Source organism: Bombina bombina, chromosome 5, assembly GCF_027579735.1.
Source record: "Bombina bombina isolate aBomBom1 chromosome 5, aBomBom1.pri, whole genome shotgun sequence".
Taxonomy (NCBI): Eukaryota; Metazoa; Chordata; class Amphibia; order Anura; family Bombinatoridae; genus Bombina; species Bombina bombina.
The window spans coordinates 235,965,066-235,993,049 of record NC_069503.1 but is presented as its reverse complement, the minus strand read 5'-3'; the positions used below and the strand labels follow the sequence as shown (position 1 = coordinate 235,993,049).

At 39.4% G+C, this 27,984-nt stretch overlaps 1 protein-coding gene across 1 annotated transcript in view; it reads right to left on the bottom strand.

Moving 5' to 3' along the window:
* The window catches only part of MPP7 (MAGUK p55 scaffold protein 7), a 1,181,171-nt gene that overhangs the window by 972,739 nt on the left and 180,448 nt on the right, over positions 1-27,984 (bottom strand). The gene's annotated exons all lie outside the window — the stretch shown is intronic.

Genomic DNA, 27,984 nt, shown 5'->3' with positions numbered 1-27,984 from the left:
GGTCATTGAATCAGGTTTTGGTGCTTTTGGCAGTGTGGGCAGGTGCCAAGTCCTGCTGGAAAATGAAGTCAGCATCCCCATAGAGCTCGTCTGCGGAAGCATGAAGTGCTCCAAAATCTCCTGGTAGACGGCTGCGTTGACCCTGGACTTAATGAAGCACAGTGGACCAACACCAGTAGATGACATGGCTCCCCAAATCAACACAGACTGTGGAAACTTCACACTGGACTTCAAACATCTTGCGGAGTGTGCCTCTCCATTCTTCCTCCATACTCTGGGTCCTTGGTTTCCATATGAGATGCAAAATTTGCACAATATTCTAATTCTCCGAGATTGTAGATTTGGGGTTTTCATGAGCTGTAAGCCATAATCATCACAATTATGACAAATCACGGCTTGAACTATCTTGCTTTGCATGTAATGAGTCTCTCTCATGTATTAGTTTCACCTTTTAAGTTGCATTAGTGAAATAAATGAACTTTTGCACGATATTCTAATTTCTTTCATGTAATTGGCAAGAGTCCATGAGCTAGTGACGTATGGGATATACAATCCTACCAGGAGGGGCAAAGTTTCCCAAATCTCAAAATGCCTATAAATACACCCCTCACCACACCCACAATTCAGTTTTACAAACTTTGCCTCCTATGGAGGTGGTGAAGTAAGTTTGTGCTAAGATTTCTACGTTGTCATGCGCTTCTCAGCATTTTGAAGCCCGATTCCTCTCAGAGTACAGCGAATGTCAGAGGGACGGTGAGAGTATTACCTATTGAATGCAATGATTTTCCTAACGGGGGTCTTTTTCATAGGTTCTCTGTCGTAGAGATTCATCTCATACCTCCCTTTTTCAGATCGACTATATACTCTCATATACCATTACCTCTACTAATAACTGTTTCAGTACTGGTTTGGCTATCTGCTATATGTGGATGGGTGTCTTTTTGGTAAGTATGTTTTTATTACTTAAGACACCTCAGCTATGGTTTGGCACTTTATGCATTTATATAAAGTTCTAAATATATGTATTGTACTTATATTTGCCATGAGTCAGGTTCATGTATTTCCTTTTGCAGACTGTCAGTTTCATATTTGGGGAAAGTTAATATTAAGAAATATTTTTCTTACCTGGGGTTTAGTCTTTTTTTTTTTTTCAATTGACTACTTTGTTTCAAATTGCGGGCTGACTTAGACTTGCGGGTGCGCCAAATGCTACACTTATTTGCGTCATTCTTGGCGCGAGAATTTTTTGGCGCGAAAGGCACGTCCGTTGATGCAAGTTCGTCATTTCCAGAGTCGTAAATGATGCAGAGGTTCACACAGGGTTGCGTCGTTAGTGACGCAAGTGTGTCATTTCTGGACATGGTTGACGCCAAAAAAATTTCAGTTACAATGTGCGTCATACTTGCCGCTAAATTCTTTTCATTATTTATTTGCCCCATTGCTTTTGCCTCTTGCCTTTTTCTATGTCAGAGGGCTATGCTATTTGCATTTTTTTCCCATTCCTGAAACTGTCATATAAGGAATTTGACAATTTTGCTTTATATGTTGTTTTTTATTTTACATTTTGCAAGATGTCTCAATCTGATCCTGCCTCAGAAGTATCTGTTGGAACTTTGCTGCCTGATGTCGGTTCTACTAAAGCTAAGTGCATTATATTTCCGAATCTCATTGTATGATAAACTTTTTACATGCAGATATTGTATCCATCGGTTAATAGTACATTTCCTGTTGTTATTCCTTCAACTTTTAATGTACATGTTATACCTATGAAATTTAAAGAATTTGTTTCAGATTCTATTCAGAAGGCTTTGTCTGCTATTCTGCCTTCTAATTAATATAAAGGTCTTTTAAAACTTCTCATAAGGTTGATGAAATTTCAAATGACCGATAATATAATGAATTATCCTCTTCTGATGAGGATCTATCTGATTCAGAAGATCTTTCCTCAGATATTGACACTAACAAATCTATTTATTTATTTAAAATGAAGTATTTTCATTCTTTGTTAAAGAAGTGTTAATTTTTTTGGATATCATCCTCTTGATATTAGAACTAGTAAATTCTGTTTTTAAACCTCCTGTGGTTGCTCCAGAGGTTTTTTTCCGTTCCTGATGCTATTTCTCTTATGATTTCTAAGGAATGGAATTAGCCGGGTACTTATTTTATTCCTTCTTCAAGGTTTAAAAAAAAAAAAATTGTATCTTTTTACCAGCAATTTCTATAGAGTTTTGGGAAAAGATCCTCAACTTGTTGGGGCTATTTCTACTCTTGCTGAATGTACCTCTATTCCTATGGAAGAAAGTACTTTAGTTCTTTTAGATAGGAGACTTGAATCTTATCTAAGGAAAACTTATTTATATTCAGGTCGTCTCAGGCCTGCATTTTCTTTGGCTGATGTTGCAGCTGCATCAACTTTTTTGATGGAGATTTAGCGCAACAAGAATTGGATTCCGATTTATCTAGTATTGTTCGCTTTCTGCAACATACTAATCAGTTCTGATGCCATTTTTTTATATCATCAAGATTGATGTTAGATCTATGTCTATAGCTATTTTTAGCTACAAGAGTTTGAGGCTTAAATCTTGGAATGCTACTATGACTTTTTAAGTCTAGATTGCTATCTCTTCTTTCCAAGGTAATAAGAGACCTAAGGGTAAATATTAAGCTTCTAAATTGTTTTCGTTCTTTTTTTCAAATAAGGAACAAAAACCTAATCCTTCCCTATGGAATCTGTTTCCAATTGGAAACCTTCTTTAAATAGAATTAATCAAACCCATTTAAGAAACCAAAAAGCCAGCCCCTAAGTCCGCATGAAGGTGCAACTCTCATTCCAGCTCAGCTGGTAGGGGGCAGTTTAAGTTTTTTTTCAAGAATGTTTTGGATAATTCAGTCCAAATCAATGGTTTCAGAGTATTGTCTCTCAGGGGTTTCGAATAGGATTCTGAATAAATCCTCCTGTGAGAAGATGTTTTTCTCTCACGTATCCCAGTAAATCTAGTTAAAGCTCAGGCTTTCCTGAAGTGTGTTTCAGACCTGGAGTTTCAGGGGTAGTCATGCCAGTTCCTTTTCAGGGACAAGGTCTGGGGTTTTTATTCAAATCTATTCATTGTCTCAAAGAAGGAAATTTCATTCAGACCAATTCTGGATCTGAAAATTTTGAATCGTTATGTAAGAGTACCAATTTTCAAATGGTGACTTTAAGGACTGTTCTGCCTTTTATTCAGCAAGGACATTTTAGGTCCATAATGGATTGCAGGATGTATACCTTCATATTCCGTTTCATTCAGATCATTATCAGTTCCTGAGATTCTATTTTCTAGACAGGCGTTACCAATTCGTTGCTTTTTCATTTTTGGATTAGCAACCGCTCAAAGAATCTTTTTTAAAGGTTTTTGGTGCCCTGCTTTATGGATAACCAGAGAGCAGGGTATTGCGGCGTTTCCTAATTTGGACGATATTTTGGTACTAGCTCAGTCCTCCGTTCTGCAGAATCTCACACAAATCAACTAGTGTTGTTTCTTCGGAAACATGGTTGGAGGATCAATTTACCAAAAAGTTTCTTCAGACAAGGGTCACGTTTTTAGGTTTCCAGATAGATTCAGGATGGTTTGGATAAGGTTTTGTCTGCAAGTTCCTTGAAGGGACAAATCTCTGATCTGCATAATGTCATAACAATAGCAAATGCCTCCCAATACTTGTATTATCAAATAACATCTATTCTAATGATATCCTTTGTTGAAGAATATAAATATATTTTTTATTATAATCATATGAATCTTGTCCTTTATTAATATAATATTTTAGTTCTACTATATTAAAGTGCATACAAAATAAAAAATTGGTTGGTCCTTTAAGAATCAGAAACTGCTTTTTCCTCTCCGCCACCTCAAAGGTGGCATCAATCACCCAGACACTCTCTTGTTTGGGGTGATTGACATGCCCTGCTATAGGGCAATTGGTGGGGCCGGAGCAGAGGGTGGCATTGCACAAGAAACCTCTTGTGCAATATTAAATTTCACTGTGCAATGCAAGTGGTGATTGCAGGCGGAGAGGTTCACTACTTGCGAACCTGTCCATCAATGAGGACGGTACATTTTGCCCAGTGTTATTTATTACGAGAACTACACAGACACAAAAAGTAAAGTAAATTTTGGATTCTGTGTGGCAGCTTCTGATGTTTTTGAGGAATACATTTATTTTCAAAAAGTCCATGATCTACAAGAAAAAAAATACAAGCTTAAAAAACATAAATTATGCTTACCAGATAATTTCCTTTCCTTCTGTATGAAGAGAGTCCACGGCTTCATTCCTTACTTGTGGGAATACAGAACCTGGCCACCAAGAGGAGGCAAAGACACCCCCGCCAAAGGCTTAAAGGCTTAAATACCTCCACCACTTCCCTCATCCCCCAGTCATTCTGCCGAGGGAACAAGGAACAGTAGGAGAAATATAGGGTATAAATGGTGCCAGAAGAACAAAACAAAATTTAAGTCCGCCCAACGGAGAATTCTGACGGCTGTGGACTCTCCTCATACAGAAGGAAAGGAAATTATCTTGCAAGCATAATTTAGGTTTTCCTTCTTAATGAGGAGTCCACGGCTTCATTCCTTACTTGTGGGAAAAATATACCCAAGCTCTAGAGGACACTGAATGAAAAAACGGGAGGGTAAAAAGAGAGGCGGACCCTGTTCTGAGGGCACCACAGCCTGCAAAACCCTTTCTCCCAAATGCTGCTTCTGCCAAAGCAAAAAATGTTAAAAATGTAAAATCTTGAAAAACATAATTTATGTAAGAACTTACCTGATAAATTCATTTCTTTCATATTAGCAAGAGTCCATGAGCTAGTGACGTATGGGATATACATTCCTACCAGGAGGGGCAAAGTTTCCCAAACCTTAAAATGCCTATAAATACACCCCTCACCACACCCACAATTCAGTTTAACGAATAGCCAAGAAGTGGGGTGATAAGAAAAAAGTGCGAAAGCATATAAAATAAGGAATTGGAATAATTGTGCTTTATACAAAAAAATCAAAACCACCACAAAAAAAGGGCGGGCCTCATGGACTCTTGCTAATATGAAAGAAATGAATTTATCAGGTAAGTTCTTACCTAAATTATGTTTTCTTTCATGTAATTAGCAAGAGTCCATGAGCTAGTGAAGTATGGGATAATGATTACCCAAGATGTGGATCTTTCCACACAAGAGTCACTAGAGAGGGAGGGATAAAATAAAGACAGCCAATTCCTGCTGAAAATAATCCACACCCAGAATAAAATTATAATGAAAAAACATAAGCAGAAGATTCAAACTGAAACCACTGCCTGAAGTACGTTTCTACCAAAAACTGCTTCAGAAGAAGAAAACACATCAAAATGGTAGAATTTAGTAAAAGTATGCAAAGAGGACCAAGTTGCTGTTTTGCAAATCTGATCAACCGAAGCTTCATTCTTAAACGCCCAGGAAGTAGAAACTGACCTAGTAGAATGAGCTGTAATCCTTTGAGGCGGAGTGTTACCCGACTCAACATAGGCATGATGAAATAAAGATTTCAACCAAGATGCCAAAGAAATGGCAGAAGCTTTCTGGTCTTTTCTAGAACCGGAAAAGATGACAAATAGACTAGAAGTCTTTCGGAAAGACTTAGTAGCTTCAACATAATATTACAAAGCTCTAACAGCATCCAAAGAATGCAATGATTTCTCCTTAGAATTCATAGGATTAGGACATAATGAAGGAACCACAATTTCTCTTCTAATGTTGTAAGAATTCACAACCTTAGGTAAAAAATTCAAAAGAAGTTCGCAGCACCGCCTTATCCTGATGCAAAATCAGAAAAGGAGACTCACAAAAAAGAGTAGATAATTCAGAGACTCTTCTGGCAGAAGAGATGGCCAAAAGAAACAAAACTTTCCAAGAAAGTAATATAACGACCAAAGAATGCATGGGTTCAAAAGGAGGAGCTTGAAGAGCCCCCAGAACCAAATTCAAACTCCAAGGAGGAGAAATTGACTCAATGACAAGTTTTATACGAACCAAAGGTTGTACAAAACAATGAATATCAGGAAGATTAGCAATCCTACTGTGAAAAAGAACAGAAAGAGCAGAGATTTGTCTTTCAAGAAACTTGCGGACAAACCTTTATCTAAACCATCCTGAAGAAATATAAGTCTTCCAGACTCTATAATATATCTCTCTAGATACAGATTTACGAGCCTGTCACATAGTATCAATCACAGAGTCAGAGAAACCTCTTTGACCAAGAATCAAGCGTTCAAACTCCACACCTTAAAATTAAGGTTTTGAGATCCTGATGGAAAAAAGAACCTTGAGACAGAAAGACTGGTCTTAACGGAAGAGTCCACAGCTGGCAAGAGGCCATCCGGACAAGATCCGCATACCAAAACCTGTGAGGCCATGCTGGAGCTACCAGCAGGACAAACGAGCATTCCTTTAGAATATTGGAGAATACCCTTGGAAGAAGAACTAGAGGCGGAAAGATATAGGCAGGATGACACTTGTAAGGAAGAGATAATGTATCCACTGCCTCCGCCTGAGGATCCCGGGATCCGGACAGATACCAGGGAAGTTTCTTGTTTAGATGAGAAGCCATCAGATCTATTTCTGGGAGTTCCCACATTTGAACAATCTGAGGAAATACCTCTGGGTGAAGACCATTCGCCCAGGTGCAACGTTTGGCGACTGAGATAATCCGCTTTCCAATTGTCCATACCTGGGATATGAACTGCAGAGATTAGACAGGAGCTGGATTCCGCCCAAACCAAAATTCGAGATACTTCTTTCATAGCCAGAGGACTGTGAGTCCCTCCTTGATGATTGATGTATGCCACAGTTGTGACATTGTCTATCTGAAAACAAATGAACAACTCTCTCTTCAGAAGAGGCCAAGACTGAAGAGCTCTGAAAATTGCACGGAGTTCCAAAATATTGATCGGAAATCTCACCTCCTGAGATTCCCAAACCCCTTGTGCCGTCAGATACCCCCACACAGCTCCCCAACCTGTAAGACTTGCATCTGTTGAGATTATAGTCCAGGTCGGAAGAACAAAGAAGCCCCCTGAACTAAACGATGGTGATCTGTCCACCATGTCAGAGAGTGTCGTATAATCGGTTTAAAGATATTAATTGAGATATCTTTGAGTAATCCCTGCACCATTGGTTCAGCATACAGAGCTGAAGACGTCGCATGTGAAAACGAGCAAAGGAGATCGCATCTGATGCGGCAGTCCTAAGACCTAAAATTTCCATGCATAAGGCTACCAAAGGGAATGATCGTGACTGAAGGTTTTGACAAGCTGATATCAATGTTAAACTTCTCTTGTCTGACAAGGACAGAGTCATAGACACTGAATCTATCTAGAAACCTAAAAAGGTTACCCTTGTCTGAGGAATCAATGAACTGATTGGTAAATTGATCCTCCAACCATGAACTTGAAGAAACAACACAAGTCGATTCGTATGAGATTCTTCGAAAATGAGAAGACTGAGCAAGTACCCAGATATCGTCCAATAAGGAAATACCAAAACCCTGTTCTCTGATTACAGACAGAAGGGCACCGAGAACCTTTGAAAAAAATTCTTGGAACTGAGGCTAGGCCAAACGGTAGAGCCACAAAACTGGTAATGCTTGTCTAAAAAGAGAATCTCAGACACTAAAAGTGATCTGGATGAATCGGAATATGCAGATACACATCCTGTAAATCTATTGTAGACATATAATGCCCTTGCTAAACAAAAGGCAGGATAGTCCTACAGTAACCATCTTGAATGTTGGTATCCTTACATAACGATTCAATATTGATAGATCCGGAACTGGTCTGAAGGAATTGACCTTCTTTGGTACAATGAAGAGATAAAATAAAACCCCAGCCCCTGTTCCAGAACTGGAACTGGCATAATTACTCCAGCCAACTCTAGATCTGAAACACATTTCAGAAATGCTGAGCCTTTGCTGTGTTAACTGGGACACGGGAAAGAAAAAAATCTCTTAGCAGGAGGCCTTAACTGAAGCCAATTCTGTACCTTTCTGAAACAATGTTCTGAAACCAGAAATTGAGAACGGAATTGATCCAAATTTCTTTGAAGAAAACGTAATCTGCCCCATACCAGCTGAGCTGGAATAAGGTCCGCACCTTCATGGGTACTTAGGAGCTGGCTATAGGTTTTCTATAAGGCTTGGATATATTCCAAACTGGAAATAATTTCCACACTGATACCGCTCCTGAGGATGAAGGATCAGGCTTTTGTTCCTTATTGTGAGGAAAGGCACGAAAATGATTATTAGACCTAAATTTACCTTAGATTTTTTATCCTTTGGTAAAAAAGTTCCCTTCCTTCCAGAAACAGTTGAGATAATAATTTATTACCCTGGAAAGAAAGGGAAAGCAAAGTTGACTTAGAAGACATATCAGCATTCCAAGTTTAATCCATAAAGCTTTTCTAGCTAAAATAGCTAGAGACATATACCTGACATCAACTCTAATGATATCAAAAGATGGTATCACCAATAAAATTATTAGCATGTTATAGAATAATAATAATGCTATAAAATTATGATCTGTTACTTGTTGCGCTAAAGCTTCTAACCAAAAAGTTGAAGCTGCAGCAACATCCGCTAAAAATATAGCAGGTCTAAGAAGGTTACCTGAACATAAGTAAGCTTTTCTTAGAAAGGATTCAATTTTCCTATCTAAAGGATCCTTAAATTAAGTACTATCTGCCGTAGGAATAGTAGCACATATAGCAGGAGTAGAGACAACCCCATAACCTTAGGGATTTTGTCCCAAAAAACTCTAATCTGTCAGATGGCACAGGATATAATTGCTTAAACGTTTAGAAGGAGTAAAAGAATTACCCAAATTATTCCATTCCCTGGAAATTACTTCAGAAATAGCATCAGGGAGATTAAACACTTCTGGAATAACTACAGGAGATTTAAAAACCTTTTTTAAACGTTTAGATTTAGTATCAAGAGGACCAGAATCCTCTATTTCTAATGCAATTAATACTTCTTTAAATAAAGAACGAAAAAATTCCATCTTGAACAAATACAAAGATTTATCAGCATCAACCTCTGAGACAGAAACCTCTGAACCAGAAGAACCATTATCAGTATCAGAATGATGATGTTCATTTAAAAATTCATCTGAAAAAAGAGAAGTTTTAAAAGACTTTTATGTAAACTAGAAGGAGAAATAACAGACATAGCCTTCTTAATGGATTTAAAAATAAAATCTCTTATGTTTATCAGGAACACTCTGAAAATTAGATGTTGACGGAACAGCAACAGGTAATGTAACAGTACTAAAGGAAATTTATCTGCATTAATATGTTTGTCATGACATGCAATACAAACAACAGCTGGAGAAACAGATACCAAAAATTATAGCAGATACACTTAGCTTGGTAGCTCCAGCACTAGACCGCGATTTTCCTGTAGTATCTTCTGACTCAGATGCAACGTGAGACATCTTGCAATATGTAAGAGAAAAAACAACATATAAAGCAAAATTGATCAAATTCCTTAAATGACAGTTTCAGGAATGGGAAAAAATGCCAAAGAACAAGCTTCTAGCAACCAGAAGCAATGAAAAATGAGACTTAAATAATGTGGAGACAAAAGCGACGCCCTTATTTTTTAGCGCCAAATAAGACGCCCACATTATTTGGCGCCTAAATGCTTTTGGCGCCAAAAATGACGCCACATCCGGAACGCCGACATTTTTGGCGCAAAATAACGTCAAAAAATGACGCAACTTCCGGCGACATGTATGACGCCGGAAACGGAAAATAATTTTTGCGCCAAAAAAGTCCGCGCCAAGAATGACGCAATAAAATGAAGCATTTTCAGCCCCCGCGAGCCTAACAGCCCACAGGGAAAAAAGAGTCAAATTTTTGAAGGTAAGAAAAAATGATTAATTCAAATGCATTATCCCAAATATGAAACTGACTGTCTGAAAAATAAGGAAAGTTGAACATTCTGAGTCAAGGCAAATAAATGTTTGAATACATATATTTAGAACTTTATAAACAAAGTGCCCAACCATAGCTTAGAGTGTCACAAAAAATAAGATTTACTTACCCCAGGACACTCATCTACATGTTTGTAGAAAGCCAAACCAGTACTGAAACGAGAATCAGCAGAGGTAATGGTATATATAAGAGTATATCGTCGATCTGAAAAGGGAGGTAAGAGATGAATCTCTACGACCGATAACAGAGAACCTATGAAATAGACCCCGTAGAAGGAGATCACTGCATTCAAATAGGCAATACTCTCCTCACATCCCTCTGACATTCACTGCACGCTGAGAGGAAAACCGGGCTCCAACTTGCTGCGGAGCGCATATCAACGTAGAATCTAGCACAAACTTACTTCACCACCTCCATCGGAGGCAAAGTTTGTAAAACTGAATTGTGGGTGTGGTGAGGGGTGTATTTATAGGCATTTTAAGGTTTGGGAAACTTTGCCCCTCCTGGTAGGAATGTATATCCCATACGTCACTAGCTCATGGACTCTTGCTAATTACATGAAAGAAAAGTATGTAAAGAAGACCAGGCAGTCGCTCTACAATCTAATTCATTGAGGCCTTATTCTCAAAAGACCCAAGAGGAAACCACAGCTCCAGTTGAATGAGCCTTCATCCTCTGAGGAGGCTTGTGTCCCGCTAAACTCATAAGTTAAGCGAGTAATGCTACTCAACCAGAAAAACAAAGAAGTGGACGAGGCTTCCTGCGCCTTACGCTTCCCAGAATAGACACAAACAAGGAAAAAGTCTGATGAAACACCATTGTAGGCTGAAGATAGAACTTCAAGGCCCGAACCACATCCAAGTTATGAAATAATCTCTCCTTTGAAGAGAAGGATTAGGATACAAGGAAGGAACCACAATCTCCTGATTGATGTTGTGATCTGAAACAACCATAGGAAGAAAACCTAACTCAGTACGAAGAACAGCCTTAGCCGAATGAAAAACTAGGTAAGGGAACTCACAATGCAAGGCTCTCAGAAACTCTGCGCGCCAAAGCAATAGTGAGTAGAAAAAGAACCTTCCAAGACAGAAAATTTTAATGTCAACACCATGCATAAGCCCAAATGGAGCCTTCTGCAAAACTTAAAACAAGATGTAAACTCCAAGAGGAGCACTAGATCTAAAGTGTGAGCCTCTCGAGCAGTAAAACAGATAGGGCCGAAATCTGTCCCCTAAGGGAGCCAACCGAAAAGGCCCTTCTCCAGAGCATCCCGGAGAAAGGAAGGATTATGGAAAACCTGGCTTTATGCCAGGGGAATCCCCGCTCTTCATACCAGAAAAGAAGGTCAAGCACCCCTTATGATGGATGCAACGATACAAAGGCTTATGAGCTAAAAACATAATTTATGTAAGAACTTACCTGATAAATTAATTTCTTTCATATTAGCAAGAGTCCATGAGCTAGTGACGTATGGGATATACATTCCTACCAGGAGGGGCAAAGTTTCCCAAACCTCAAAATGCCTATAAATACACCCCTCACCACACCCACAATTCAGTTTAACGAATAGCCAAGAAGTGGGGTGATAAGAAAGGAGCGAAAGCATCAAATAAGGAATTGGAATAATTGTGCTTTATACAAAAAAATCATAACCACCACAAAAAGGGTGGGCCTCATGGACTCTTGCTAATATGAAAGAAATGAATTTATCAGGTAAGTTCTTACATAAATTATGTTTTCTTTCATGTAATTAGCAAGAGTCCATGAGCTAGTGACGTATGGGATAATAAATACCCAAGATGTGGAACTTCCACGCAAGAGTCACTAGAGAGGGAGGGATAAAATAAAGACAGCCAATTCCGCTGAAAAATTATAAGCAGAATCAAACTGAAACAGCTGCCTGAAGTACCATTCTACCAAAACTGCTTCTAAAGAAGAGAAAATATAAAAATGGTAGAACATAGTAAAAGTATGCAAAGAAGACCAAGTCATTGCTTTGCAAATCTGATCAACAGAAGCTTCATTCTTAAAAAGCCCAGGAAGTAGAAACTTACCTATTAGAATGAGCCGTAATCCTCTGAGACGGGAATCCACCCGACTCCAAATAAGCATGATGAATCAAAAGTTTAAGCAAGATGCCAAATAAATGGCAGAAGCCTTTTGACCTTCCTAAAACCAGAAAAGATAACAAATAGACTAGAAGTCTATCTGAAATCTGAATAGCTACAACATAAAATTTCAAAAACTCTTACCATATCCAAAGAAAGTAAGAATCTCACCAAAGAAGTCTTAGGAAAACAAAAAGTCCTCCCTAATGTTGTTAGAATTTACAACTTTAGGTAAGAATTGAAATGAGGACAGCGAAAACCACCTTATCCTGATGAAAAAAATCAGAAAAAAGAGATTCACAAGAAAGAACAGATAATTCAAAAACTGTTCTAGCTGAAGAGATGTCCAAAAAGAACAATACTTTCCATGAAAGCAATTGTCCAGAGCAAACATATGCTCAAATAGAAGAGCCTGAAAAGCCTTCAGAACCAAATTAAGACTCCAAGGAGGAGAAATTGGCTTAATGACAGGTTTGATACGAATCAAAACCAAATATGATGAATATCAGGAAGTAACACTGCCTTATCCTGATGAAAAATCAGAAAAGGATATTCACAAAAAAGAGCAGATAACTCAAAAACTCTTCTAGCAGAAGAAATAACCAAAGGAACAATACTTTCCAAGAAAGTAATTTAATGTACAGAAAATGCATAGTTTCAAACAGAGGAACCTGTAAAGCCCTCAGCACCAAATTGAAACTCCAAAGAGGAGAAATTGAATTAATGACAGGCTTGATACGGACCAAAGCCTGTACAAAACAATGAATATCAGGATGATTAGCAATCTTTCTGTGAAAAAAGAACAGAAAGAGTAGAGATTTGTCCTATCAAAGAACTGAAGACAAAACCTTATCCAAACCAACCTGAAAAAATTATAAAATTCTATGAATTTTAAAAGAATGCCAAGAAAAGTAGGTCTTCCAGACTCGATAATAAATCTTTCTAGAGACAGATTTACGAGCCTAAAATATAGTATTAATCAATGAGTCAGAGAACCTCTATGACTAAAAATCAATCGTTCAATCTCCATCCCTTCAAATTTAATGATTTGAGATCCTGATGGAAAAAATGGGCCTTGAGAAAGAAGGTCTGGTTTAAACGTAAGTATCCAAGGTTGGCAACTGGCCATCTGAATGAGATCCGCATACCAAAACCTGAGAGGCCATGCTGGAGCCACCAGCAGAACAAACAAATACTCCATTAGAATTTTGGAAATCACTTTGGAAGAAGAAACTAGGGGCGGAAAGAAATAGGCAAAAAGATAATTCCAAAGAAATGTCAATGCATACACTACTTCCGCCTGAGGATCCCCGGACCTGAATAGGCCCCTGGGAAGTTCTTTATTCAGATGAGATGCCAACAGATCTATTTCTAGAAATGCTCACATCTGAAAATTGAAAAACATATCTGGGTATGAGAGACCATTCTCCCGGATGTAAAGCTTGATTAACAGAGATAATCCGTTTCCCGAATATCTATACCTGGGGAAAAAAAACACAGAAATGAGATAGGAGCTGGATTTAGCCCAAGCTAATATCCGAGACATTTCTGTCACAGCCTAAGGACTGATAGTCCCACCCTGATGATTGACATATACCATAGTAGTGATATTGTCTGAAAACCAAAAAAAGTCTCTTCTTCAAAAAGAAACTAACTGAAAAACTCTGAGAATGCACGGAGTTCTAAAATATCAAATGGTAATCTCGCCTCCTGAGATTTCCAAATCCTTTGTGCTGACAGAGATCCTCAGACAGCCTCCCAACCAAAAAGACTCACATCTGTAAAGATCATGGCCCAGGTTGAAAGAAACGAAGAGACCTGTAGAACTAAATGATGGTGATTTTAACCACCAAATCAAGATAGATAAATATTAGGATTCGAAGATTTAAAATGTGGAATCCTAGAATCCCTGCACCATAATTCAGCATAAAAAACTGGAAAAGGTTATTTCTATTGAAAATGAGCAAAGGGAATTGAATCCAATGCTGTGGCCATAAGACCTAAAACTCCTATGCATATGTAGCAATTGAAGGAAATAATAGAGACTATAGGTACCGACAGACGGAACCCAATAAAATTGTCCCTTGTCTGATAGAGACAAAGACAGGAACACAAACTATCTGGAAACCTAAAAAAGGTGACCCTTGTGTGAGGAATCAAGAGCTTTTGAAAAAAAGATCCTCTAACTATGTCCTGAAAGAACAAAGTTGAATCATATGAGATTCCACAGCCTCAGAAAATAATCTGAATGAAAACAGAAAATGAAGATATGCATTTATTGTATCTAATGAAAACAAATAATGCCATCACTGATCAACAAAAGGCAGAATAGACCATATAGATACCAATCTAAAAGATGATACATTTATATAAGAAAACATTTTTATTTTTTTTTATCTTTGGAACAATGAATAGGTTTGAATAAAACCCCAAAACCCAGTTCCTAAAAATGGAACTGGAAGAAATACCCCAGAAGATTCCAGGTCTGAGCAGCACTTGAGCCCCAACGGGTGATCAGCCGCTCTTCAACATTATCCCAAAATATATAGGATCGAAACACACTGAAAGTGTTAGCCTTACTGGAATAGCTGGAATATCAAAGAGAAAAAAGACTTCTCACAGGCGGTTTTACTCTGAACTTTATTCAAAGAAATTTGCAAAACAACAAAATTTCAAAAAAAAAATCTTAACCTGCCCCTTACCAGCAAAGCTGGAATACGGCACATATATTGCAAAATTAGGGAGCTGATTTTGAAAAAAATTCCAATTAAAAACATGTTACTTGGGAATTTGTTCCTTAATAAAAACAACCAAACTAATGAGCTTAAAGATTAGTTTTGGAACTCAATCTTGAAGGCCAGAGTAACAGTTAAGAATTGAATCCAATTATAAACCAAATAACTCATTATCTTACAAAGAAATATGGATTTTTTAGAAATCACAAAATTCTTCTAGCTAAAACAGACATAGAATAAACCTCATTTGCAAAATTATTCAATAAAATGAAGACACAAATGAAAAAATATTAGCATGATAACCCAGTTAAAGGACCAGTCAACACACTGGACTTGCATAATCAACAAATGCAAAACAGCAAGACAAATACAACAGCACCTAGTCTAGTAGATTTTGTCCTTAATAATGCTAAAATAAATCATAATCTGATACTTGATTTTTAAAGTAAATAGAAAAAAATGAAGTAATTGCAACATCATTCAAATAAATCACAGGACCAAGAAAAGTACCTGAAATAAATAATTTTCCTTAAATAAGATATAACCATCTAAAAGGAAAAATAAATACTATTTTGCTATAGAAACAATAGCATAATTAGCAGGAGTAGAGATAGCCCCATTAAATTGGAGAACCTTCAAAATTGAAATGAACTGCCGGCAAAGAATATAGTTTAAAACCTTTAAAGAAGGAATAAAAGGAAATTCTCAGCCTATTCCATTCCCTAATATAAGGAACTGGAAAAAAACCTCTGAAAATACAGCAGAATAAATAAACAGAAATAAAATGTTAGTTAGTCTTGAAAGAACTAATTACCTTAATATCCAAAATAATCAACACCTTTTCAACAAAGAACAAATGTACTTTAATAAAAAAAATAAAAAAGTGGATTTGTTAGTGTCAATGTCTGATGAAGAAAATTCTGAATGAGAAAAAACATCATCAGAGAAGGATAAATCATTATGTTGTTGGTCATTTGAAACTTCAATAATTAAAAAAGAAGTTTGAAAAAGACCTAAAAATTTTATTAGAAGGCACGATGTCAGACAAAGCCTTTAAAATAGAATCAGAAAAATATTCTTATAAATCTTCTAAGTAATTCTTGTACATAAGATGTAAAAAGAATAGCAAATATATAAAGCATAAATACTTCTGCATGTAAAAGTTTATCATGATAACTTATTACAAACCATAGCTAAAGAAAAACATTCATAACATTTTAAAATAAATGAACTTAGCTTTGGTAGGACTGAACTCAGTCAACAGGAATCCCTTAGAACGTTTTTGAAACAGGAACAGTGAAATCTTGCAATATGTAAAAGAAAAAAACAATATTTAAAGCAAAATTATCAAATTCCTTAAATGACAGTTTCAGGAATGGGAAAAAAATGCCAATGAACAAGCCTCTAGCAACCAGAAGCAATGAAAAATGAGACTGAAATAATGTGAAAAAAAGGTGGAGACAAGAATGACGCCCACATTTTTTGGCGCCAAAAATTACACCAACATTTTTGGCGCTAAGTACAACGCCTAAATTATTTTGGCGCTAAGAATGACGCCACATCCGGAGACGCCGACATTTTTGGCGCAAAAATGTCAAAAAAATTACGCAATCACAAACAACTTCCGGCGTCAATTAGGGCGCCGGAAATGTAAAAAAAAAATTTTGCCGCCAAAAAAGTCAGCGCCAAAAATGACGCAATAAATTGAAGCATTTTCAGCCCCCGCTAGCCTAACAGCCCACAGGGAAAAAAGTCAATTGAAACAATTTTTTATGGTAAGAAAAAAGAACATTCATATGCATTATCCCAAATAATGAAACTGACTGTCTGAAATAAGGAATACTGATCATCCTGAATCATGGCAAATATAAGTTTAAAGACATATATTTAGAACTTTACATATAAAGTGCCCAACCATAGCTTAGAGTGTCACAAAAAATAAGACTTACTTACCCCAGGACACTCATCTACATATAGTAGATAGCCAAACCAGTACTGAAACGAGAATCAGTAGAGGTAATGGTATATAAGAGTATATCATCGATCTGAAAAGGGAGGCAAGAGATGAATCTCTACGACCGATAACAGAGAACCTATGAAATAGATCCCGTAGAAGTAGACCATTGAATTCAAATTGGCAATACTCTCTTCACATCCCTCTGATATTCACTGCACTCTGAGAGGAAAACTGGGCTCCAGCCTGCTGCGAAGCGCATATCAACGTAGAATCTAGCACAAACTTACTTCACCACCTCCACGGGAGGCAAAGTTTGTAAAACTCAATTGTGGGTGTGGTGAGGGGTGTATTAATAGGCATTTTGAGGTTTGGGAAACTTTGCCCCTCCTGGTAGGAATGTATATCCCATACGTCACTAGCTCATGGACTCTTGCTAATTACATGAAAGAAACGAAAGTATCAACAATCCTTTCAGAAAAACCTCTCATGGCTAAGACTAAGCATTCAATTCCACGCAGTCAGCCTCAGAGAATCCAGATTGTGATGAACACAAGGACCCTGCTCCAGCAAATTCCTGTAACAAGGTCCATGAAGGCAAAGCCCCTAAACTGCGATACAACTTGTAGATATAAACAGAGCAAACCGTCTCACAGACACCTGCTCCTGCTAGGATCGAACCATCCACAACAAAGCGTGACATGGCCGAAAGAGAAGAAGGTTAAAAAGAAACCTCTAAAGAATGCTAGATGCCTAGCATATTCTGGATGAAAAGGCCGGAGCCCCACCTGGGTTCAAACCCACCTTCTGCTACAGAAGCGGTAGAGCTAACATGGACGCCTTGAAATCTTGATCGTCTTCACCATCAGATACAAACATTCGAGCAGGGAATGATGGTAGGGGACATTCGATCCTGAGGAGTATGCTCATAGAGAGGGTCGCTGGCAATGAGCCGAAGTGGGCCTCCGCCCACCATCAAACACGAGACACCCCCCCATTTAGCAGGAGGAACTTTACTTCTCCAAAAGAAGATCTCCCCACTGAGAGGTCCTATCTGGTATAAACCCAGAAGACCAAATCCTCCAAGCAGAATGCTCCCTGAGGAACCAAAGGAATAATTGGAAGCAAACTCCCAACCAATGGACCTCCCTAGGACACTCTCTCCCCATGGACAAGGAAGCGACAAAGTCAAGCCCCGGAAGAGCTTAAGAGAAAAAATATTCTCAGAACAGGGAGATCTGAACGGAACAATGGGATTGATTTCCCCAACCAGTATTCCATGTAAGTCTGTTAAGACAGATACACCAACTCCATGCCGAAGTCTCGGCTTTGGCCGTGTATATCACTCTCCACCCCCACGTCAACTAAGACCAGAAGGTGGACTGGAGGGCATAAACCTAAGGGTAAATTTTGCAAGAGCTCCGGAAAAATTCCTGTCTATAACACAAAACAGCATCCAAGATCCACCCTGGTGTCTACATCAGCAACTCCGGACTAGATTCAACTCTGAGGATCGAAAAGACACGAGAAAAACCCAAAAGGTCTATTTCCAGGCGAAGGTAAGAAACCCATAAAAGCCAAGACCCGGGAACTACTGTAAAATCTGTAAGCAGGATACTGCCACCTTAACACCCAGATCCCAAGAAGGAAACCTAGGATCAGAAAAAGGTTTACTGTAAGATACGGTTCCTAAGAAAAGGATTTGCTCAAAAAGGATGAACCAGGAAAGACATCCTTCTTCCTAACCAAAGGAAGGGAGAACCCTACATTCTCCAACGAAAATAAGAACTAATAAGCTCTACTTAAAAATCATAGAACCCAATTAGGACGGGAAGACCATCCCCCTATTAGGGCATGCACCAACAGTGGAGGAAAACATTCCCACAGCGCGATACCAGGACAATTACTCCAAAGGTCACTTGACAAACTTTCCTTTCTCTGAGAAGACAATTGCCCAGAAAGAAGCCTAGTTCCGGCCTCTAGGACCCTTAGATCCAGTATCAAGAACCCCACCCCAGATAATACCTAAACAGGTCCAGCCTGTTAAATAGGATAGATGGGCCTGCTGTACCTGGACCGGAAATCTAGAAAAAAACTTCTCTTGTATAGAAAGAAGGAGCAAACCCAACTAGTACCCACAACAGGTCCTGTCTGTCATCTAGGACACAACGTATCTGCTGGAACAATCCAAAGCGAAAACAAAACTCTTAAATTCCAGCAAAGCTAGAACAACTGAATAATCAAATTAAAGAAATTAAGCTCCGAGGCTTAACATATTTCTCGAAATCATTGGGGGAACTATCACTCCTAACAGAAATCTATAAGCTTCCACCGGAAGTTTCCAACAATCTCGACCATCAAAGTCGATAGTACCAAAAATCCCATGTGACGAAACGTCTTTCTAAGAAGAGTTTCTATAACAACCCAGAGCTCTAAAAAACAACTATCTGGAACGGAATAGCAAAGTAAAAGAAAAACAGGCAAACTCCCTGAAAAAGGAGTGTGCAAGCAAAAAACAGATCCTGCCTGTTGTATGACACAATCCCCAATCGAACTCGGAACTTTGATTCTAAATAAACAATAAAACAAAAAGAGAAACAGAGAACAAACAAATGATGCAAACAAAAGTAGCAGAGTGAGCTAGCGTGAGTGGAGACCGCTATTACTAGCGCAATATGCAGAGTTAGTATAAGTATAGAAGGGATAATATCACCATTGTGCTTATGTCGTAACCCAAGCCATTTGCTGTTGCTGCCAAGCAAAAAAGGAAGTAGAGCCAACCGGATATATGATGGTTAGATGGTAACAGATAAAGGCGTATTTGTCAGGAAAGCCAGGTCCTGCATAATCAGATGCCTGTGTTTACCGTAACAACAGTCCTGTTGCTCTCTTTCTAATGAATGATACAAGTGCAGTGGCAAGCCTGAGCTGTGGAGAAACAGATCTAGTAAGCAGGCAGATGTTCAGTCAGTGCGTTAGGGTAGGGTACAGATGCTAGGTGGGGTAGCGCTCATACAAAATAACAGGGCTCATATGTAACTGGAGAACCCGTTATGTGAGAAATAAGTCCCAAACCATAATAAAATGCAAACTGTAATTACTCACTGCCCTAGGTATGTCCGCTTGGTTCGTCCGTTTAAAACATCCTGCTGCACATCCCGATGTAAGTCGCCATAGTGGTATTCGTGTTCCCAGCTCTAACTCTGCTCAGCTGGTCTCCACACTCGCACGCTGCTCAGCTCCTCCTTCAGGCGTGACGTCACCCGGCAGGGGGATCCAATGTCGCTGTGAACAGTAAATGTGGATTGGAGTCCCAGTACTCCAAGTAAAATGTAGCAAAAAATCCAAGAAATGTTCCAGCCGACCAGAGTGTATAGATAGATAAAAAGTGAACTTTATTAGGACCAATTAAAAATATATACAAAAATAGGCAGACTCCTGTGAAACAGTGGGAGTTAGAAAAAGGTCTGACCGGTTTCAGCCAAGTAGGCTGTAGTCATAGACGTGTTGCACCTATGCAGGTGCAATCTATTTAAAACTCTTAGCTCCTCCCCAAGGAGGTGATAAAAGAAAAGAAGACAAACACCCACTGTTTAACCCCTTAAAGGTAATGTATGAAATAGTAACTAGATATGTAGACAGACTTCTTTAGGCATAAACATTATGTAAAAAATGACATGTGAAAAATGACAAATAGTTATGCATGAACCAATAGTATAACAATATAACAGTCTAAAAAGTAGCCACCCTGATTTACACAAAAACAACAATAAATAAATAATGTGTATCCAAATAATATAATAACAAATTATATATAATAGAAAAAACACCTCATATTATATGTTTAAGGTTAAAGGAGAAAGTTGCTGCTTGACTGTCATTTAAGCATACCAATGTGTTTGATGCACTAAAGGGCGCCCTTGTTGAAATTGTTAGATCTAACTATTGCATATACAGAATGTCAAAGTCACTTCAGACTATATTATGAGACCTTAAAATAGGAAATGCATAATGATCGTGATAATATCTAAATATTACTTGTAGGTAAAAAGTAACCAAATGGATATACTAACAAGTTAAAAAAGGGACTTAACATTATGGAAATATATAGATTCTAGGGTCTACAATAAGCTATTAATAAATGGCCTGAAGAATAACCTGTATGTAACCAGGAGAAATCGACCAATTATATTTATCAAGGCTCAAAAGGAGACCAGAATAGAGAAAAGAATCAAAATGAAGACCTATGGGTGTGGATGCGAGGAATGTAAAGGGCATCTGAAAATTCTAAAGGAAATATGCAATATATTGCAAATTCGCTATTAATGTTGCCAGTAATTAATAATATCGAATTCTGAGTTGAATCCTCTCGGTAGCAGGCATCCGAGTTTATGGATCCAATAAATTTCCTGTCGGCACAAAATACGAAATTTGTCACCTCCCCTAGGGGGTCTGACAATCTGCTCGATTGCCTGCCACCTAAAGGATCCAACCTGGCCCTGGTGTATCTCCAAGAAGTGTTTAGCGAGGGCTGACACTGCTCTTTCATGTGAGATGTGGGCTAAATGCTCTTTGATGCGTGTCCCTACCTCTCTGGTGGTTCTACCCACATACTGCCTTTGGCACAGGGTACACTCTATGAGGTATACCACAAATTTACTTCCACATTTGACGCAGCCCCTGGTCTCAAAAGATTCTGCCCCAGAGGCTGACGTAAAATGAGTAGCTACTCTGATATGGTTACAAGACCCACAGGACCTCTTTCCACACCGGAAAGTGCCCTTGAAGTGTAGCCAAGAACTCCTGCTTGGTTCTTCTCTCAATAAACTGGGAGACAGCAAATTTCCCAAAGTCAAATTTCTCCTGTAGACAAAATTACAGCCATCTTTAATAACATTGCGTAATGATTTGTCTCCCCGCAAAATTGGGATGTTCTTCCTGATTATATTACAGACCTGATGGTATTGATTAGAGTAAGCTGTAATGAGGGTGGGAGCATTACGTGTCTTAATTTCTGTATTAACTGGGCTAGAAGTCCTATGGAATAGCCCTGGTCGATCCATCCGGTCAACCTCTTGTCGTGCCCTCCTAATGAGTTTGACAGGATATTGCCTATCCCGTAGGCGCTTATCCAATTCCTTACTTTCTCTATCGCAGTCCCCTCCCCGGGAACAATTTCGTTTGACACGCATAAACTGGCCCTTAGCAATGCCTCTAAAGACATGTTTAGGGTGGCTGCTTTTAGCGTGCAGTAATGTGTTGCCGGAGATAGGCTTGCGATAGAGTGAAGATGTAATTTTATGGGTGTCAGGTTCACCCGTCAGGGTTACATCCAAGTAATTCATGGTCTTTTGGTGCCACTGGTAGGTGAATCTCAGACCCACTTCATTAGAGTTCAACTGGTCCACCAATTCCTTTGCTTGTATCTCACTTGAGGACCAGATGATCAATAGGTCATCTATGAACCTCAGATATTTTTTGATGGACCCAGTGAATCTATTTCCTCCTCCATAGACGTGGAACCGCTCCCACCACCCCATAAAGAGGTTGGCATAGGAGGGGGCGAATTTCGCCCCCATAGCGCAATGTTATTAAAGATGGCTGTAATTTTGTCTACAGGAGAAATTTGACTTTGGGAAATTTGCTGTCTCCCAGTTTATTGAGAGAAGAACCAAGCAGGAGTTCTTGGCTACACTTCAAGGGCACTTTCCGGTGTGGAAAGAGGTCCTGTGGGTCTTGTAACCATATCAGAGTAGCTACTCATTTTACGTCAGCCTCTGGGGCAGAATCTTTTGAGACCAGGGGCTGCGTCAAATGTGGAAGTAAATTTGTGGTATACCTCATAGAGTGTACCCTGTGCCAAAGGCAGTATGTGGGTAGAACCACCAGAGAGGTAGGGACACGCATCAAAGAGCATTTAGCCCACATCTCACATGAAAGAGCAGTGTCAGCCCTCGCTAAACACTTCTTGGAGATACACCAGGGCCAGGTTGGATCCTTTAGGTGGCAGGCAATCGAGCAGATTGTCAGACCCCCTAGGGGAGGTGACAAATTTCGTATTTTGTGCCGACAGGAAATTTATTGGATCCATAAACTCGGATGCCTGCTACCGAGAGGATTCAACTCAGAATTCGATATTATTAATTACTGGCAACATTAATAGCGAATTTGCAATATATTGCATATTTCCTTTAGAATTTTCAGATGCCCTTTACATTCCTCGCATCCACACCCATAGGTCTTCATTTTGATTCTTTTCTCTATTCTGGTCTCCTTTTGAGCCTTGATAAATATAATTGGTCGATTTCTCCTGGTTACATACAGGTTATTCTTCAGGCCATTTATTAATAGCTTATTGTAGACCCTAGAATCTATATATTTCCATAATGTTAAGTCCCTTTTTTAACTTGTTAGTATATCCATTTGGTTACTTTTTACCTACAAGTAATATTTAGATATTATCACGATCATTATGCATTTCCTATTTTAAGGTCTCATAATATAGTCTGAAGTGACTTTGACATTCTGTATATGCAATAGTTAGATCTAACAATTTCAACAAGGGCGCCCTTTAGTGCATCAAACACATTGGTATGCTTAAATGACAGTCAAGCAGCAACTTTCTCCTTTAACCTTAAACATATAATATGAGGTGTTTTTTCTATTATATATAATTTGTTATTATATTATTTGGATACACATTATTTATTTATTGTTGTTTTTGTGTAAATCAGGGTGGCTACTTTTTAGACTGTTATATTGTTATACTATTGGTTCATGCATAACTATTTGTCATTTTTCACATGTCATTTTTTACATAATGTTTATGCCTAAAGAAGTCTGTCTACATATCTAGTTACTATTTCATACATTACCTTTAAGGGGTTAAACAGTGGGTGTTTGTCTTCTTTTCTTTTATCACCTCCTTGGGGAGGAGCTAAGAGTTTTAAATAGATTGCACCTGCATAGGTGCAACACGTCTATGACTACAGCCTACTTGGCTGAAACCGGTCAGACCTTTTTCTAACTCCCACTGTTTCACAGGAGTCTGCCTATTTTTGTATATATTTTTAATTGGTCCTAATAAAGTTCACTTTTTATCTATCTATACACTCTGGTCGGCTGGAACATTTCTTGGATTTTTTGCTACAATAAAACAAAAAGTAAAACATAACGACAAGGAATAGGATCCCATCCTCCCCTTGTCTAGTTAAGATTGTTATCCAATTTAGAGGACTGAGATTCAACTGACTGATCAGTACTGGGAACCTCTAACATTGCCAAAACCTCTCAGGAGTAAACGCAGGCGTGCCAATCGAAATCTAAATGCTAAGCCCTCCGCAGTTGGAGGGCCCAAGTCAGCAGACTCTGATCCTGGAGGTTCTCACTCTGAAGCCACAGAGGGAACCGCATCCCCAGAGGACTGATCGGACACAATTGTTGTTATACACAAATGTCTTTGGTCATGAGAGCCTGAATTACCCCTTCGCTTACGCATAGCAGGAATAGGTAACATCACTAAGGCCATAGAGATGGCCATGCGGAACTGCGTAGTAACCTATGGTGGAAACAAACCCCTTACAGGCAAAGGAGGATCGGAACTCAGGAAAACTGCATATGTAGGAACAGAATCTAGGGAACACACCTCACTGGACGAAGAATCCTCAGAGGCGGATGGCTCAGTGGTCTCTAACATCTCAACATTGGTTGATGAGAACACCCTATTGCGGCATACATAGCATAATTGAGAGGGCTAGATTACCCGGGCCTCCTCACAATATACACAGGTATAAATTCTGTATCGGAGAGATCCCCCTCTAAAATATCAGAATCCTCCATAAACTCGTCTATATTAAATTATAGAAAAGGAAAAAACAACTGGCACCTCATACCCCCATTTTCTGGGGCTCTCACCACCTCCTATGACCCAGACAGATAGAGAAGATACTCCTCTCCGCAGACACCCGGTCAGGAATCGGAATAACGTGACCACTCCCGGTCACATGGTGCTCATGCAGGACCTGGCCCTGCTAAGGAAAAAGCGTGCCATCTTATATAAAGAAATTGCGCAGCTCTCAAAATGAAAATAACCTGTGCGTTCCGTATCAGCCTAAGACCCCAAACGTTCTTACACATAAGCAGTCGAAATCAAATAAAAAATACGATTAAAACCTCCCCCATTTTTTAATAATCCCCCTCAGCAGATATTAACTGTTGATTCCATAAAGAAAGTCTTCTATCGTTAACGTGTGTAAAATAATGAAACAATCTTATCGGAATCTATGCCGTGGAACAGTGACACGGTCCTTCAAGTTTGACAGATTGTAGCAGCGCTTCTGACATGGACTTGAGTGAAGAAAGCAGGCAGCGAAACTCGTCAACACTGATTGCTTAAGGAGCTGTTAATATGTGTCTGGATGGATTCACAGAAAGTCTTTCCCTGCATCTCCAGAATCTAACTTAAATCAATGCTCTCACTGAGAGACTGACAAGACTACTTAAAACTCATGTCCCATCTCGAAGGGCCGATACCCCTCCTAAGGAACTACTTCGAAATCTTCTGACACTTCTCTGCCAACCTCCTGTGATGAAAGGCAAAGAATGACTGGGGGATGAGGGAAGTGGGGGAGGTATTTAAGCTTTTGGCTGGGGTGTCTTTGCCTCCTTCTGGTGGTCAGGTTCTGTATTCCCATAAGTAAGGATTGAAGCCATGAACTGTCCTCATATTAAGAAGGAAAAGTATATTGACTAAAAAAAAACTAATATCTTGTGACTCACGTTATTTGTTGTAGCAGATATTATACGTTTGTTTTTCTCACAGATTGTTTGCCATTAGAAAATGTGATTTCAGTTAATGTTGCCATTGAGTAACATCAGCTTTAGAAATTCATATCCCTGGTAAAAGTAATGAGCTGCTTAGTTTACTGGTAAATGTGAAATTTAATAATTTAGTTCAAATGCTCATTAAAAAGGACGAGCAAGAGAGAGCGAGAGTGCGAGCGAGAGAGCGAGCAAGCAAGAGAGAGCGAGAGTGCGAGCGAGAGCAAGAGAGAGCAAGAGAGAGCGAGACCAAGAGAGAGAGAGAGCGAGCGAGCGCGTGCAAGAGAGAGCGCGTGCAAGAGAGCGAGCGAGCGAGCGCGTGCAAGAGAGCGCGTGCAAGAGAGCGAGCCAGCGAGAAAGAGAGCGAGCCAGCGAGAAAGAGAGCGAGCCAGCGAGAAAGAGAGCGAGCCAGCGAGAAAGAGAGCGAGCGAGCAAGAGCGAGCGAGAAAGAGAGCGAGCGAGCGAGAAAGAGAGCGAGCGAGCGAGAAAGAGAGCGAGCGAGCGAGAAAGAGAGCGAGCGAGCGAGAAAGAGAGCGAGCGAGCGAGAAAGAGAGCGAGCGAGAAAGAGAGAGCGCGAGAAAGAGAGAGCGCGAGAAAGAGAGAGCGCGAGAAAGAGAGAGCGCGAGAAAGAGAGAGCGCGAGAAAGAGAGAGCGCGAGAAAGAAAGAGCGCGAGAAAGAGAGCGCGAGAAAGAGCGCGCGAGAAAGAGCGCGCGAAAGAGAGAGCGCGAGAAAGAGAGAGCGCGAGAAAGAGAGAGCGCGAGAAAGAGAGAGCGCGAGAAAGAGAGAGCGCGAGAAAGAGAGAGCGCGAGAAAGAGCAAGAGAGCGCGAGAAAGAGCAAGAGAGCGCGAGAAAGAGCAAGAGAGCGCGAGAAAGAGCAAGAGAGCGCGAGAAAGAGCAAGAGAGCGCGAGAAAGAGCAAGAGAGCGCGAGAAAGAGCAAGAGAGCGCGAGAAAGAGCGAGAGAGCGCGAGAAAGAGCGAGAGAGCGCGAGAAAGAGCGAGAGAGCGCGAGAAAGAGCGAGAGAGCGAGAGAGCGCGAGAAAGAGCGAGAGAGCGCGAGAAAGAGCAAGAGAGCGCGAGAAAGAGCGAGAGAGCGCGAGAAAGAGCGAGAGAGCGCGAGAAAGAGCGAGAGAGCGCGAGAAAGAGCGAGAGAGCGCGAGAAAGAGCGAGAGAGCGCGAGAAAGAGCGAGAGAGCGCGAGAAAGCGCGAGAAAGAGCGAGAGAGCGCGAGAAAGACAGAGGGGGCGAGAAATAGAGAAAGAGAGCGCACAATAGAGAGCGCGCAAGAGAGAGCGCAAGAGAGAGAGGGAGCGCAAGAGAGAGAGATAGAACAAGAGAGAGCAAGAGAGAGTGTGTGTGTGTGTGTGTGTGTGTGTGTGAGTGAGAATGCAAAAGGTTAAAAAGTCTAATGGCTCCTAAATTTGGATTAATCAACATACACCTAACTACAAATACTATTGCATATTTTGTCTCCTGTGTTTGATATAAAATGTCTCAAATCTTTTAGTGTGTTATTTACATATATTTATGGAAAATAAACATTGCTAAAGACTAGAGAGAAGGATATTCCTGATCTATTTTGCCAACAATGTACAATTTGTTACAAAACAAAAAAGAAAACAAACCAGCAAGTGTTTATTATGTAAACATTCACACCATAAGGATTCCCAAACCGCATATGTGGCAAAACAAAGAGTGGCTAATCTTAGATAAGATTTGTTTGGGGAGAATCATAACATGCTAGTTACACATTTTCCAGAGGGAAAAAATAAGACATGAATAATAATTTTTCAAGATCAAATCAGACTAAACTGATATAATAAAGACCTAGATAATCATGCATATTCACATATATCAGTTTAATAGGTAACCAAAAATAGATTTATTTAGGTAATTCTAATCAAGGGCATCAATTGCCACATAAAGAAGCAATGAATAAAATATAAAGGCACTACAAAGATTTGCCTAACACAAATCATTTAATGGCAACAGAACACAACTATTGTCTCGGTCATTCCAAAGCAACTGTCAAGACATGCAGTTTGTATGGTTTATAGTGCTTAGTTACCATGTGACATCAATCTAACTTATTAAAAATACAACTGCATGAAGTTACAGACCACACCCCCAAGAAACATAAATATAGCTGGTATGACACGCTCATCACATTAAAAAATTTTTTAATGAATAACCTCAATTAAAGGGATATGGAAACCCAATTTTTTTTCTTTCATTATTCAGATAGAGCATACAATTTTAAGCAACTTTCTGATTTACTCCTATTATCAATTTGTCTGTTCTCTTGGTATCGTTATTGTAAAAGCAGGAATGTAATCTTAGGCGCTGGCACATTCTTGGATCAGCACCTGGGTAGCG